This window comes from Mus caroli, unplaced genomic scaffold, assembly GCF_978045245.1.
Source record: "Mus caroli unplaced genomic scaffold, Mus_caroli_1 scaffold_4, whole genome shotgun sequence".
Classification (NCBI taxonomy): domain Eukaryota; kingdom Metazoa; phylum Chordata; class Mammalia; order Rodentia; family Muridae; genus Mus; species Mus caroli.
Window position 1 is genome coordinate 98324133 of NW_028227259.1, and position 14767 is coordinate 98338899.

At 42.0% G+C, this 14767-nt stretch overlaps 1 pseudogene; it reads right to left on the reverse strand.

Annotated features, from left to right (window-relative positions):
* Positions 1-11898: 11898 nt before the first annotated feature.
* On the reverse strand, positions 11899-13356 carry LOC147005248 (PRAME family member 8 pseudogene; annotated as a pseudogene).
* Between the last annotated feature and the right edge of the window lie 1411 nt (positions 13357-14767).

Genomic DNA, 14767 nt, shown 5'->3' on the forward strand with positions numbered 1-14767 from the left:
TAGTTAAATTCTAAAACAGATGCTTACTCCATAGGCTTCACTAGTTAATAAATATCTACTTAGATAAGGCTAGTCTCAAACTCATCGAACCCAGGCTACCTTTGCCTCCAGATTTGAGAGATTAAAGGGGTTTGCCACTGTTCTACTTACAGATTTATTTCTATTAATGATTTGTTCTCTTTGTTTTGGTGTTTTCCCTGCATATATGAATGTGCACCACATGTATGCTAAGAAGGTCAGAAGGAGGCTTCATATTTCAAAAAAAAAAAAAAAACTGGAGTCACATGATCAAGTAGGTGCTGGGAATAGAAGATTAACAGGTGCTCATTATTGGGCAGCTAACTCCACAGCACTGATCCCACACCTGATTTCATCTTGAGAAACCGTGCTGGCATGATCCTTCCTGGCACATTATCTGTTTTCTGTCTGCTAAGGTTAGCATCTCTCTCATACCCACCGTTTTCTGATTGTCTTTGGCTCTGTTTAGAAGTGGGCCCAATTATAAGGCTCAGGCTATCCTTCTATTAACAATATGGCTGAGGATGGCCTTGAATTGATCCTTTTGCTTCCAACTCTTGAATTGTGATGTTCTAGGCATGGCCATATTGTTTGCATGTGGTCTGGAGAGAGGACTTCCTGTATGCTGGATAACTCTTTACAAACTGAATACACACCCAGAATTCTGGGACAATGTTAATGGAATCAAGCCTTGCCCCTTCCTCTAAATTTTCTGTAGGTATTACTGCAGTTTATTGCAAAAGCATCTAATTCAGTCCTTGAGATCCAGAACATATTTCTGACTATTAAAAAATTATTGGGCTGGTGAGATGGCTCAGTGGGTAAGAGCACCCGACTGCTCTTCCGAAGGTCCAGAGTTCAAATCCCAGCAACCACATGGTGGCTCACAACCATCCACAACGAGATCTGGCGCCCTCTTCTGGAGTGTCTGAAGACAGCTACAGTGTACTTATATATAATAAATAAATAAATCTTTAAAAAAATTATTTTTCCCAAATCGAGTGACAATAATATCTATGAATTATTTTATGTCTATTATCAGCAACAGACTAAACACTGTTCCGAGGCAAATCAGACTGATTTAATCATATGAACAACATTCACCCAGGTACAGTGATCCAAAACAGTAATACTAGCAGGAAAAGGGATGCTGAGGCAGGAGGATTGCTAGAACTTAGATTTATAAAACCTTAGCTTTAGAGCAAGACACATTCCTGTCATACCAAACTCAAAACTACATAATAATTAAGCAAATGAAGGAAAAATATCACAAATTAAGTGATGTGATGTTAATAAGTGAAATGTTTGAGGCGTAGGGTGATATGGAGGTATACTCACAATGAGTTCTGATTCAATTAGTATAATGGATGTTATGAATACAATTTAAAGGGTGGAGTTTAAAAATCTAATTCAATTCCAGTTTGTGTTTGGAGGAATGGATGCAACAGGGAGCAGTAGGCAGAGAGGTTTATAAAGGCTTCAGTGGAGACATTGATAATATTCAGAGAGCTGGAGCCTGGATAGCTGCCTGGTTCATCTGGGACTCAGAGACCGATCTGCAGGGCTTACAATAGGCATGTCATTATTTTCCCTTCAGTCATGCAGTTTGAAGTAGAGAAATTTAGACTCCAGGATAGGATTCCAAATTTTAATTTCTGTCTCTTTAGAGGAACACGTTGAAGATGTTGGCTTTCATTCAAAATAAAGTTTTAGCCTCATTACCAATGTATTTCTATTATAGAGTGTATATTTCATTGGTGTTCTCCATATAATTTTTTGAGACAAGTATGCTCTATGTTGTTAGCCATGTGAGTCTTGGTAAGGTAGAAATCAGATCTTTATGACTAACATGTTCCCTCCTGTTTCCTTTCACTGAAATGATGGTCTTTGTTTGTTTTTGTGAGACCCTGACTCACACTGTAGACCTAGAGACCATGTATCTTTGATATCCTTCAATTTCCAATAGCTAGAATGAAACTTGCAGGTTACTCGTGTGTCTTAGCTTTGACTTTGCATCATTTACACAAAGTTTTCTTTTTTGGATATGATATGCTTTTGCGACCCAGGAATGCCTGAAAATTGTAGAAACCCATTGTCATCAACCTGCTTATGGGAATTCAATACTGATCCTCAACAAAGTATTTTTGGTTTGTTTTATTGTATGTTGGCTTGTTTGGTTTGGTTTTACTGATTTTGTTGGTTGGTTGCTTTTTTTTTTTCATTTTTTACATTTTTTCTTTTTCTTTATTAATGAATTTAATATTCCTTAAATTCTTTATTTACAGTACAGTCCTTATCCCCATCCTGGCCTGACCTCTGATTGTTCCTCATCCCATAACTCCTCCCCATTTCTTTGCTTTTTTTATTGACCATTTTATTAATTTCTCATTTGGGAGATATTTTCTTTATTTACATTTCAAATGTTATCTATCCACTTTCCCAGTTTCCCTCCCTCCAGGAAACACCCTATCATATCCTCTCTAACCACCCACCCACTCCCACCTCCCTACCATTGATCCACAGAAGCCATCCTCTGCTACATATGCAGCTGGAATTGTCTCTCTTCCAGTTTTCACCTCCACACCCCCTTCCATCCTCCTCCCCTTTATCTCTAAGAGGGTGTACCCCACCCACCCACTCCATTCTCATCCCCACTAGCATCCCCCTTCACTGGGGAAACAAGCCTCCAAAGGACAAAGGGCTCCTCTCCCATTGATGCAAGATAAGGCAATCCTTTGTTACTTAAGTATCATGAACCATAGACCAATTCATGTATACTCTTTGGCTGGTGACTTAGTCCCTGGGAAATCTGAGGAGTCCAGTCAGTTGATGTTGTTTTCTTCCTATGGAGTTACAATCCCTTCCAGCTCCTTTAGTCCTTCCAGATCTATTTCATTGGGGTCCCCAAGGTCAATCAATTAGCTGGATGTGAGTGTAAGCAATTGTCTTAGACAGATGCTGGCATAGCCCCTCAGAGGAGAGCCATATCTTGGCATCAGCAACAGTGTTGGGGTTTCCTGTCTGAGATTTGGATGGATCCCAAGATCCCGGTCTCTGGATGGCCTTTCTTTCAATCTCTGCTCCATTTTTTGTAACTATTTTTCTTTTAGACAGGAACAATTCAGGGTTAAATTTTTATGATTTGTTTTGTTTTGTTATTCGAGAGAGGGTTTTTTTTTTCCAATTTTTAAAATTAGGTATTTACTTCATTTACATTTCAAATGCTATCCTAACAGTCCCATATACCCTCCCTCTAGCCCTGCTCCCCTATCCACACACTCCCACTGCTTGACCCTGGTGTTTCCCCTGTACTGGGGCATATAAAGTTTTCAAGACCAAGAGGCCTCTCTTCCCAATGATGGCCAACTAGGCCATCTTCTGCTACATATGCAGCTAGAGACACCAGCTCTGGGGGCACTGGTTAGTTCATATTGGTCTTCCACCTATAGGATTGCAGACCCCTTCAGCTCCTTGGATACTTTCTCTAGCCCCTCCATTGGAGGCCCTATGTTCCCTCAAATAGCTGACTGTGAGCATCCACTTCTGTGTTTGCCAGGCACTGGAATAGCCTCACAAGAGACGGCTATATCAGGGTCCTTTCAGCAAAATCTTGCTGGCATATGCAATAGTGTCTGTGTTTGGTGGCTGAATATGGGATGGACCCCCAGGTGGAGTAGTCGCTGGATGGTCCATCCTTTCATCTCAGCTCCAAACTTTGTCTCTGTAACTCCTTCCATGGGTGTTTTGTTCCCAAATCTAAGAAGGGGCAAAGTGTCCACACTTTGGTCTTCGTTATTCTTGAGTTTCATGTGTTTTGCAAATTGTATCTTATATCTTGGGTACTCTAAGTTGCTGGGCTAATATCCACTTATCAGTGAGTACATATCATGTGAGTTCTTTTGTGATTGGGTTACCTCACTCAGGATGATGCCCTTCAGGTCCATCCATTTGCCTAGCAATTTCATAAATTCATTGCTTTTAATAGCTGAGCAGTACTCCATTGTGTAATTGTACTATATTTTCTGTATCCATTCTTCTATTGAGGGACATCTGGGTTCTTTCCAGCTTCTGACTATTATAAATAATGTTGCTATGAACATAGTGGAGCATGTGTTCTTATTGCTAATTGGAACATCTTCTGGATATATGCCCAGGAGGGTATTGCTGGATCCTCTGGTATTACTATGTCCAATTTTCTGAGGAACCACCAGACTGATTTCCAGAGTGGTTGTACAAGCTTGCAATCCCACCAACAATTGAGGAATGTTCCTCTTTCTCCACATTCTTACCAGCGTCTACTCTCACATGAATTTTTTTATCTTAGCCATTCTGACTTTTGTGAGGCAGAATCTCAGGGTTGTTTTGATTTGCATTTTCCTGATGATTAAGGGTATTGAATAGTTTTTTCAAGAGTTGGGGTTTCTATGTGTAGCCCTGTCTGTCCTGGAACTCACATTGTAGACTAGGCTGGCCTCGAACTCAGAAACTCACCTGCCTCTGCCTCTCAAGTGCTGGGATTAAAGGATTGTGCCACCACTGCCCAGCTCAGGGTTAAAATTTTGAGATGGGTAACTGGCCGCTTCCCTCAACTGAGAGTCATGCCTATGCACTGTGGGTAGTCTCTTAAGGTTCTATCCTTTGTTCCTTATTTCAGCTGGGGATATGTTGGGAACAAAAAAAGGGGGGGCAGGGGAAGGCCCTGGGAGGAGGGGAAAGGATAAATGAACCCAACGTCTCTCCAGAGTTGCTGTGCTCTGGGCAGGTGGATACAGGCCTTGGAGGGCTGCTGGACATTTTTCACTTGGCCCAGGGTGAGCATAGCTCTGTCCCACTGAGCAGGTGGGTGATAAGGGGCAGCCCCTGATCTGAAGATCCCTAGGCCACACCCTGTAGCCCCAGGGTTATGAGAGAGAGGAATAAGGGAAGAGGTTCCCAACACTGATCAGAGTGCACAGCAGATCTTGATGGAGCAGAGACTCTCTATAGTTTAAGAGCTTTATTATAAAAATGAAGGGAGAGAGAAGGGAGAGAGAGACAGAGACAGAGAGACAGAGAGAGAGAGAGAGAGAAGAAGAAGAAGAAGAAGAAGAAGAAGAAGAAGAAGAAGAAGAAGGAGGAGGAGGAGGAGGAGGAGGAGGAGGAGGAGGAGGAGGAGGAGGAGGAGGAGGAGGAGAGAAAGGCTAGAGTGAAACAGAAAGAAAGAGGGAGAGAGGAGAGGAGAGAAGAAAGAAGAGAAGAGAGAAGACAAAGAGAGGGGAGAGAGAAGGGTAGAGTGAGGGGTAAGAAGTGAGAGCATAAGAATAACAGAGAGTGAGGTGGGGGTTGAACACATCTTTTATGGTCTTTACTGGTGCTAGGTAACTGGGGAGGACTTTAGCCTGAAGGTCAGAAGCTTGGGCCATTGTCTACGTGACTAATGACCATGCTTCTCTTGTGGGAGGGTGGTGGGCAGTAAATTAGGCAGGGGCCAAAGTTCCAGGAGCATGAGAGAATGCATACTGTGTCATAAAGGTGAATTATGATCATCAGGGTTCAGACCTCAGCTCAACTGGATACCAGCCTGCAATTCCCCACAGGGACATCTTCATCGAGTCCTGTGAGTCTCTCCCATTTTTCAATCTACATTTCATTCATTCTCTTTTTTTTTTTTTCAAAGGAAGAGTCACACATAAAAATATTTTGACCTGAAAATTATATAAACACTTGAGTGATAGAGAGGCTCCCATGATGCCAGTGTTGGAGACTGTCTTTCTATCACCAGTTTAGGATGAAGAAGTAAATTGATGTCTCTGCTTTGCCTGAGCAGTAACTCACAAGGTTAGTAGTTGATGTGACTATGAGGAAGTTTTATAAACTTTTCTGGAAAGTATATGATTTTTTGACTCCTTCCTCAGGAGCCTTCTGACTGGAGACCTTAGAGTATGAGTGTTCAAACCCCACCCACACTCCACAAGCTGACAAGTCTGAATCTGGTGAGACATGAGGCTCTGGCCATGTCATCTCTGGAGGAGCTGCCACCTGTACTCTTCCCAGGACTGTTCACAGAGGCCTTCACTGGCAGACACACCAAGCTCATGAAGGCAATGTTAGCAGCCTGGCATTTCCCCTGATTCCCTGGTGGGGAGGGGAGCACTGATGAAGATGCATAACCTGAATATGTTCCAGGCTCTGCTAGATGGAGTAAACATGTGACTGAAAAGAGAATTTCACCCTAGGTAAGGAATAACTAAGTACTGTAGAAGGGAGCATGTGCAGTATACAGTGAAGGTTGTCAAGCTTAGTTTTAAGTGGATCAGATGCTTCTAATGGCATACTAATACAGATTTACAGTTTTCTTGAAACTTATACTGAGCACAGTTGGATATGGATTAGAGTGGAATATAGACTAGAGTATACATAGCCTTTCAGTAGAATAGTTGCATAACTAGAGTTTCCATAACAAGTAAAAATGTGTCTAGGAGAAATAATGTATATTTTAGTGAAAGAAAAGTAATCAAGTATACTGAAGCCTGGGAAAGTTTCTGTAGCATGCCTGAGTCCAACTTGAATAGCAAGTGCTTAAAAAACATTCATCATAGCAGGGAGGAGAGCGGAGCTTAGATATGTAGCAAAACCTGATTCAGAGTCTGCTGACATTCATATGTTTCACCCACAGGAGGGAAAAACTACTGTTTCTTGACATAAGAAATGTGTACCATACCTTGTGGAACATATGGGCTGGTGCAGAGGACAACAGCTGTTCCACAGAGATCTTGGATGGAAAGCAAGCCATTAAGGTCTGTCCCAGATATGCACTGAGGCAGCGTCTGAAGGTCAGAGTTGACCTGTGCAAAAGTCTTGCCTCAATGAAACACAAGGAAGTTTCTTGAAGTGGACCCAAGAGAGAAAGGGCTCCCTATATTTCTGCTGTGCAAATATGAAGATCTGGGATCTGTCAGTGAAAGATATCAGAGAAATCTTGAATTTTTTTTTGCAATTGTTTTATTAGATATTTTCCTAATTTACATTTCCAATGCTATCCCAAAAGTACCCCATACCCTCCACCCACTCCCATACCCACCCACTCCCAATTTTTGGACTACAGTAATTGGCCACTTCATCCTTTATCTCCAGTTAGTAGGGTCTCAGCCAAGGTCACTCCCTTATCCTCCCAGCAGCCTGCCTGAAACCAAGGTCTCTGGCTTCTTACTGAGATGCCCCCACATGGATGGCTTTTCCCTCTCCCAGTCCTTTGTAGACAGCTCTTCCTACCACACCTGATCTCTAAAACTGTTCATGTCCCCATACCCTCTCCTATACAATTCCTTCTAATCAAACACTATTGATATACATTGTATTTCCCCTTTTGAGTGAGATTCAATCATCATATTACCTTGGGCACTACTGTTTCTTAGCTTCTTTGGGTATTTGGATTATAGTATAGTTATCCTGTACTCTATGGGCAATATTCACTTATCACTGAGTATACACTATGCAAGTTCTTTTGGGTCTGTGTTACCTCACTCACAATGATATTTTCCAGTTTTCTCCATTGGCCTGAAAATTGTAAAGCAGTTCTTATTTTTAATGGTTGATTGGTATTTCATGGCATAAGTGTACAAGATTTTCCTTATCCATTCAATTGGTGCAGGACAGGTGGGCTGCTTCCAGGTTCTAGTTATTATGAATAAATGTGCTATGAAAATGTCCATGTGCTCTGGGGGAACATATTTTCAATATATTCCCAGGAGAGGTATAACAGGTTCTTGAAGTAGAATTATTTCTGAGAAATACCCAGATTAAATTCCAAATTTGTTTTACAAGTTTGTACATTTTTCACAGCAGTGGGATGGTATTCCTAGTTCCATATCCTCACTAGCATATGCAGTTACTTGAGTTTTGATCTTAGCCATGATGATATGTATAATATGGTATCTCAGGGTCCTTTCTGTTTGCATTTGACTAGGAATAGTAAATATTTCATAAGTGCTTCTTGACCATTAGAGATTCCTCTTTTGAAAATTCTGTTGACCTCTGCACCCCTTTTTTAAATGGGGTATTTGGTTTGCTGATGTCTAATTTCTTGAGGTGTTTGTACTGTTTGGATATCAGCGCTCTGTCAAATATATAGTTAGTAAAGTTAATTTTCCATTCTTTAGGCTACCATTTTGTCCTATTGATGCTGTCATTTGCCTTACAGAGGATTTTTAGTTTCGTGAAGCCTATTTATTGTTGATCTTAACACATGAGCTATGGGGTTCTGTTCAGGAAGTAGTCACCTTTTAAAATAACATCGAGGGCCCTGACAATATTAATGATATTCTCCAACCAGGAGTAATTACGAGTGGAAGATATTGAAGTATTTTCTCTACTGCAGTTTGGTTTCCTTCTAATCTGATTGTGACTGTGCCCCTTTTCTTTTCTCTTGAAGCAAGAAAGTATTTCATACCCAAGAGCCACCATAAGCTATAGCCTAAAGAGAAAGTTACTCTTACTCTGAACTGGGGACCACTGAGCAAGAGTGAGGGAGAGGGACTGGCATTTCTTATCAATGGTTTCCTGAAGGACCAATGTCTGCTGCCAGGAAAGGCAGAAGAATCCAAAGAAGAAACATGTGGAATAAAATCACCCTGAGACCCAGGTGAGCTAAACAACCTTGATGACACATGAGGACATTGCAGTCCATTTCCCACTGCCAATTGATCAGTACAAGCTCAGCTTTTGTTAGCTTCATTTCTAATGGATTTCCATCTAGTTGTATTATCAAGTACAAATTAATCATGGTTGCAAGAGCTGGGGAGAGGGTGGTGGTGTAGGTAAGCATCTCAACCTAGCCCTTGATGAGAACACACAACTACCCGAGGCACCATTTATACTCTGTGTCAGTGCTGCCCCCTACTGGAAACTGAGTTGATCTTGGTCACTGGTTTGGTTCAGAGAATTAAAGAACCTACTACCTGTACTCCCAGCCAGTAAGGATCATTCTTCAAATAACATGTATTTTCTAAGACAGAAAAATCACAATTCATTACTAACTGCATTGTATGAACTTAGTAGAACTTACAAACCAAATTCATTATCTTACTTAGTGTTTCTATTTCTGCAATAAAAAATCATGACCAAACCGGGCAGTGGTGGTACATGTCTTTCATCCCAGCACTTTTGAATCGCAGGCTCTCGGATTTCAGATATAAATGTCAGCCTGGACTACAAAGTGAGTTCTGGGACATCCAGGGCTACACAAAGAAAATATGACTCCATAACGACCAAAAAAAAAAAAAAAAAAAAAATCATGACCAAAAAAAAAAAAAAAAAAAAAATTGGGGAAGTTTATTTGGCTTCCTATCAGAGAAGGGGAGGCCTCAGACAAACACACATTAGCTTATCAAGTGGCATATTTTTCTATTTAGGCTAGATAAGTTATCCCACATGGGGGAAAGGGACCAATGAGAACCAAAATTCTTTCTCTAGTATACCCCTCCAGGTTCCTGGTTACCGTCCTGCTCTAATGCCCCTCAGTTAAGGACTGGGACCTGAGGGATGTAAGAGGACAAAAATCCTGTCTCTTCAAGTTACTTTTGGGCAGATTGTTTTGTCACACAGCAGAAAACTGATTAATACAGAATGTCCCAAATCCAGATGCCATGTCTACATTGACAGAGCACCCATATAAGATACATATGGTAATATGTATCTTATAGAGAGGCCACCTGGTCCAGGGAATAGAGAGTAAAGACAAAAGTCTTATGCTTTTCCATCATATCTACTGTACCTCTAACTGAGTCTTGCTTCAGGAAATGCTCACTAATTGAATGGTGAGAGAGTTGTGTTTACATGCCAGGCTCTTGTAGGACTGAGGAAGCAATACCTGAGACTCTTATACAAATTCCTTCCTCAAGGATTCTTTGGAAATTGCTTCTCTCATTGTAACTCATCATGTATCTGTCACACTTCAAGAATATGTTGGGGTGACAACAAACATGACAGCATAAAACAGAATCTGGGGTAATAGCTGCAAGGGAAGCATGTGGGGGGAGGGGAACCTGAGTGAGAAGTGAAGTGAAGCAGGTACAACCCTGATGACAGTACTGTGCACTACACAGTTTTTTTCTTTCTCTTTGTCTGTCGGAACTAAAAAGGGGCCAGGGGAGGGAGGATAGCCGCTCCTGGCCAGATTCCCTCCTATGTTCTGGCCAGAAAATTTGGGGGCGGGCTGCCAGACTCTTTCCACTCCATCCCAGGTGAGCACCTAAGCAATTGACCCCACTCAAGAGTGGGGGGACAAGGGGCAGTCCCTGATCAGGGCCCAGGGACAACACTCTGTTGCCCCAGAGTTATGGGAGAGAGGACTTAGGGAGACAGGTTCACATGCAGGCAAGAATAAGCACAGCAGGCCTTGACTGGAACACAGGAAGGTGGGCCTTGACTAGAGCCCAAGAAGGCCTTCCATTGGGAGATTAGAAATGGCTCATTAGGAGAAAGCCTATCCCATCATTTAAGCTCACTGGGCCCTCATGAACAGAGACAGTCTATGGTTTTAGAACTTTAGTTTAGAAAGGCAGGGAGAATGGAGAGAAGATGGAGAGAGAGAGAGAGAGAGAGAGAGAGAGAGAGAGAGAGAGAGACCGACCAGTTATGGCCAAGAGGAGACAAAGGGGAAAGAGGAAAGAGAGAGACAGAAAAAAGGCTAGAGAGTAAGAGGCAGAGAGTAAGGGAATGAGAGGAGAGAGGAGAGGAGAGGAGAGGAGAGGAGAGGAGAGGAGAGGAGAGGAGAGGAGAGGAGAGGAGAGGAGAGGAGAGGAGAGGAGAGGAGAGGAGAGGAGAGGAGAGGAGAGGAGAGGAGAGCAGAAGGATATGGGAGGAGAGAGGAGAGAGTAAGAGGAGTGCAGGGGAGTAAGAGCAAGGTGGGGCCAAGCAACCCCTCTTATGGTCTTTACTGTTGCTAGGTAACTGGGGAGGAGTTTAGCCTGAAGGTCAAAAGCTTGGGACATTGCCTGTGTGACTACTAACCATGCTTCTCCTGTGTGGGGTGAGTGGGAGGTAACTTAAGAGCCAGAGTTCCAGGAGCATTAGAAAACTCCTTATTTCCCAGGTAGGCAAATTTTCACCACTGTGTCCTGGGGTTCAGACTTCAGCTCAACTGGAGACCAAACTATGGGTATATAGCCCAATGCCCAACATTGTCCATCTCTACCTTGGGCCAGACAAGAAAGCACTGCTCTGAACCTTTAAAAAGAGTTAGATCTATTCAGATCAGTGAAAGGCAAATCTTGTGAATTCAGAGGAAAAGTCTGCAACTAAAACCTGGACAGCTTACATGTACAGTTGGCTCCAAGACATTCTAGATAAGAGGCCATTTTTTTTTCTTATTCAAAACCGATTTATTAGAACCTATGAGAAATTATAATCGTAATGGTTGTGGTAGAAGATAATAGCAGGCTGCTAGACCTCCCCAAGAAAGAGATACAGCTTTATAGTGGTAACAGTCTAATACAAAAATATTCCAAGTTTAGTCAGATTTATACTTCATAAAAATATATCCATATACTGTAGAACAGTATGTAAGGGGAGAGCCAAAAAGTGGTTGCTATCCACAGGGAGAATGAAACGGAGCCCTCCTATTCAAGTCCATTATGATCTTTATAATATCCTCTCTCTTTATCCCCTTCCCTACTTTTAGGGTCCCTCATACTTGGAAAGTGCTGGAATGCAGGCCTACAATTTTCAGATATAGTTGCTGTTCAAGGGTGTTTCTGTACTGTAGACATTAGGCTGAAAATAAGCTCATGGTTTTCCATCTCAACACAACTACCTCAAATCAGAAGAATTTGACTGTCATCCAAAGGAAATGAAATAGTTATCTTTCCAAAGTACATCCAAAAATGCTTGAATACATATGATCTATAACTCCAATGAGTCTCTTGAGACCTGCCCTCCATTTATCAGAGCCCAGCAATGACCTCTCCTTCTTAATTGCTCAGAAGATACCATGCCCTCCAAATTATAAATGAGGAATTCATAATTAGGTAAACATGTCGTACTCACAAAATAGACCTGCTTTGGCTGCCTTACACCCTTGAGTGTGTTCATAAGCTCAGAACAAAGTTGTACAAATCTGTCTGGAATAACACCATGACGGTCATCATAGACTTCAACAGGGGCAGGGTACTTCTCCAGGGTCAGCTGTGTGAGGTTGGCAGTATGCTGCAGCAGCTTCTTCAGGCTGCCCATGGAAAATTTGTTCGGCACAAAATCAACTTCAGTGAGCTGGGAACACTGGCTCAGCACAGGCAGAAGGTCATGGATTTGGAAGTCCATGAGGTTAAAGCACTTCAATTTTAATGTCTGCAGAGTAGCTGTCAGTCTTTCTAGTAGGCTTCCTAGAAATCGATGACTTAAAGGCTTGAAGGTGGTGTAACTAATGTCCAGGTATTTGAGCTGATGGATGCTTGGACACTGGGACAGATACCTCATGTCTGATTCTGAAAGCCTGAGCATTAGGTCCAGGCATTCATTCAGGAAGTAGACATTATGTAAATGGAGATGCTGGAGCTTATGCAGTTTGGAGAACTCAGAAAAGATCTCTGTAACAATACGGGTTTCCTCTAATTCCCTAAGGTCAGCAGGTCTCCTGATGTTCATGAAAATGAGTTTCTGGAGGCTTTTCATCTGGCCCAGGCCAGGGGCTAGCAATGCAAGTTTATATATATTCCAGTGTGTGGACTTTATTGCCAATTCCTGGATTGAGGCTACATATGAAACCTTCAAGAATCGCAGCGGGTTACAAGGAATGCCCCTAAAATCCAGCTTCTCACAGATCAGCTGTATCCCATCTTTTCTCTGTTCGGCCCACCAATGCAAATAGTTTAGGTATTCAAAATGACGGCAGTACTTGAGGGAAAGATTCATTTTTATAGTCATGGTCTGTTTCCCCCCTAGGATGTGATGATTTCCCACTGGTTGGTTCTTGCCAAAGACATCTTGAGAACAGACTTCATGAAGTAATCCAGCCCAACCTTCCCAGAAGTCCTGGTGGGCATTTCCCAAATCAAGAACTTGTAGGTTCCACCTGCTAGGTCGATCCTTTTGTGACATCAGCAAATCAAGGCCATCTAGTACAGCTTTCAGGGTCTCCAGGTGATCAATCCCACTCAGAGCTCCCACAGGAAGGAGTGGGAAGGGCCATGCTGCCACCATCAGGCTCAGGATCTTAGGTTGTTTGCTGGTGAATGCATCCTTGAAGAGTGGTGGGAAGAGTTGCACAGGCAGGTTCGGCAGAGCAGAGATGGTCAAGGCTTCATCTTTCAACAGACTTCTTCTTGCCAGCTGCTGGAGGGTTGGTGGGTCTTTGAATCTCATCGTAGCTTTCAGGTAGGCAGATGAGTCTGCAGTCCAATTCCCAACAATGTTCCAGTAGTAGCTGTGAGTGGAAGTCCAAGGATCTAGCAGTTGCTCAGTCCCACACGGCAAGCAGGCAAAAGAGGGAGAGAGTCAAGAGGCCATTTTGGCAAGAACTAGATTTCTCTTTTTGATTCTTTTATACCCTTTGTAAAAAAAAAATCATGCTCACGATTAGAGTTATATTTAAGACTTAAACGATTATATTTATAAAGAAGTATGTGTATACAAAACATATATGGGCCGAATAACAACTAAGCAGAAAAACTGGCCATGAAGCTGAAGACATGTGTAGAAGAATATATAGGGGTGTGGGAGGAGAAGAAAAATGTTGTGATTGAAAATATTTCAATATTGAAGAAAATTGTTTACCCCAAACATTTATTACAAGTCCACAGATACAGATGTATATATCGACCTCTTATTCTACATTTAGCAAGACAACTTCTGTGGCTTTTTCTTTTGATCCTAGATCCTGGTGTTTCTCCTGCTCTTCCCACTTCCAAGAGCTGTGATGCAGTCCACAGGACAGACTCTCTTCTCACCTGCTTGTCTAGACTAGAAGCTTCTTCCCTGTGACTAAACTGGCAGGGATGAAAGGGGAAGACAGTCTAGACCAGTGGGTCTCACACTTCTTATGCTGCAACCCTTATTCAATGCACTTCCCATTATTGTGGGGGCACCCACCAAAAAGTTATTTCATGGTTAGTTTTTAACTGCAATTTGGTATTGTTATGAATTTCAGTATAAATGTCTGATATGCAAGATATTTAATACGAAATATCAAATGAGTCCTATTACACAGGTTGAGAACCACTGGTTTAGTAGATGGGCTGAAGAAAATGGTGCAATTAATATAATTCATTTTAACCTCATTAAAATGCCAGTATCTGAAAAAAAAAAACACTTCATGAAAAGACATTTGTATCTGCACTGGAGTTTTGATCACATACTCTCATATGGTCCTCAGGCAAGAATGTTCTCCCAGCAGATAAGGAACCATTGCTTCCTTTTGGCATTTCTACCCAGATAACCAGGGATATTACTAGAAATCTTATTCTGGGTCCTTGCACAGCAAATCCTCAGTAAACTCATATCTCCTGATCTGATGAATTTCTTTTTTAATTGACTTACTATGGAAAAGTGACCACACTTGGAATTTTAGGTCTCTTAAGCATCAGGCTCTGACCCTTACTTGCTGCAATAACAAATGCTGTCACAAGACCACTCACAAGAAGTAATTTAAAACAGGAAGAGGTTTCTTTAACCAACTATTCTTGGGATACTCTCCAGCATGGTAATTTGGGAAAGGACTTGTGGAAATAGGAGAGGCTTGGCCACTGTGTATCCTAACAGGAAGCAGAGAGTATGT